This window comes from Silene latifolia, chromosome 8 (assembly GCF_048544455.1).
Source record: "Silene latifolia isolate original U9 population chromosome 8, ASM4854445v1, whole genome shotgun sequence".
Classification (NCBI taxonomy): domain Eukaryota; kingdom Viridiplantae; phylum Streptophyta; class Magnoliopsida; order Caryophyllales; family Caryophyllaceae; genus Silene; species Silene latifolia.
This window is the reverse complement of record NC_133533.1, coordinates 14,425,153-14,427,230: the sequence shown is the minus strand read 5'-3', so window position 1 is coordinate 14,427,230 and position 2,078 is coordinate 14,425,153. Positions and strand designations below refer to the sequence as shown.

At 43.6% G+C, this 2,078-nt stretch overlaps 1 non-coding gene across 1 annotated transcript; it reads left to right on the top strand.

The window, feature by feature from the left end:
* Positions 1 to 1,709: 1,709 nt before the first annotated feature.
* Positions 1,710 to 1,816, top strand: LOC141597801 (small nucleolar RNA R71). The gene has a single exon (XR_012523016.1). It is a non-coding gene; the product is annotated as a small nucleolar RNA R71 (small nucleolar RNA).
* Positions 1,817 to 2,078: the final 262 nt, after the last annotated feature.

The window sequence follows — 2,078 nt, the reverse complement described above, 5'->3', positions numbered from 1 at the left end:
AAGGTCGCCCCAAAATAATGGGCACATTGTAGTCCTCGGGCATATCCATTACAAAGAAATCGCATGGTATGACAAGCTTCCCAACAACCAAGGGTACATCTTCAATCACACCAATGGGAAATTTAACCGACCGATCGGCTAGTTGAAGTGAAACTCTAGTTGGTTTCAAATCTCCCAAATCAAGCCTCTTGAAGATTGAAAGTGGCATGAGGCTCACACTAGCCCCCAAGTCACACAATGCTCTTTTAATAGCTACCCCTTGGATAGAACAAGGAATTGAGAAGCTACCCGGATCTTCAAGCTTATTCGGAAGCTTGTTGGTGTGAGTAAGAATAGCACTACATTCCTTAGAGAGGTTGATGGTTTGAACCTCTCCATTCTTCTTTTTCAAAGTGACAAGTTCCTTAAGAAACTTACCATATGATGGAATTTCGGTAATCATATCAAGAAAAGGAATCGTGACATTCATTCCCTTCAAGATCTCAAAAAACTTCTCATATTTCTTTTCAAGCCTAGGCCTTGCAAGCCTTTGTGGAAAGGGTACCGGTGCTACGTATTCCCTTGGTGGTGGAGTACATTCTTTGGCCTTAGTTGCAATAGGTTCATCTTGCTTTGGAGGATCAACCATCTCCACCTCCTTAGACTTCTCCACCCTAATCTCATCTTCTTCCACAACTTCAACCGGGTGCTCTTTCACTACTTCACTAGACACCCTCTTCCTCTTCCACTTAGGAGATTTCTCAACCTCCTCCAATTGCTTTCCACTCCTCAAAAATACCGCATTAATCTCCCTTGGGTTGACCGTATTACCCGGAAACTTCCCCTGATTTTGAGCCAATTGTCCCAATTGTTGAGAAATTTGGGCCACATGAGTTTCCGTAGCCTTTTGGGATGCTCGTATTTCATCATTAACCCGGTTTTGTGAGGCAATGTGGTTATCAAGCTTTGAGTCGGATTTTTGGTTTGCAATTACCAATTGTTCAAAGGCTTGTTCCCAAGATGGTTTTTGAGGGGTTTGGAAGTTTTGGTTTTGAGGTTGGAAATTTTGGTTTTGTTGTTGATTGAAATTTTGTCCCTTGAAACCCCCAAATGGTTGTTGGTTTTGGGTGATAAATTGTTTTCCTTGGAAACCGGGTGGAATTTGCCTTTGGAATTAAGAGTTTTGGTTGAACCTTTGTTGTTGTGGTGAGGAAGTGGTTGGGTTTTGAATGTTTTGTGAAGCATAAGACAAGAAAGGATGAGTTCTTTTTCCATTGCCAAATTGGTTGTTGTTATTATTGAACCCTTGCCTTGCACTTGTGGATTCCCAAACTCCATTTGCTTGCTCATAGCATTCCTCTTGGAGGGGTGCAATCAAGGGACACCCGATGGGAGTGTGCCCTTGTTCCCCACACAATTCACAAGACAAGACTTGCCTCATATCGGAGCTTGGAGGTTTTGAATTTAGCAAAACAACTTGTTGGGTGAGTTCATCTAGCATTCCCTTAACCTCCACATTCAATACCGCATTAGAATCCTTGCTCTTGCCCTTTCTCAATTGACTATCACTTCCCCATTCCATAGTTCGTGAAGCCATCTCCTCAATTAGCTCCTTCGCCGCTTTATGCCCCAAAATGTCTAAGGCACCTTTTCCCGACCCCGCATCTAATGAAAGCCGAAGGTCTTGGGTCAACCCTTTGTAAAAATTGTTCACTAGCTCGGCCTCGGAGATGCCATGGTGAGGGCATAGTCGTTGGTGCTTCTTATACCATTCCCATGCCTCATATAAGGTCCCATCCTCTTCTTGGGTAAAGCTTTGTAGTTCACTCTTGACTTTGGCCGTTCTTGAGGGTGGGAAATATTTGTTCAAAAATGCCGAAGTCAACTCATCCCATGTCTTGAAGGAATCCGGGTCACAATTCTTCAACCAATCCTTGGCCGAACCCCTAAGTGAACGGGGGAACAACCTAAGGCGTACCGCGTCATCAGAGACCCCATTTGACTTGTACATATCACAATTTTCAAGGAAGTCATTTAGATGATCATTTGGGTTCTCCAAGGGACCTCCTCCAAATTGGTTGTCTTGAACAAGGTTGAGC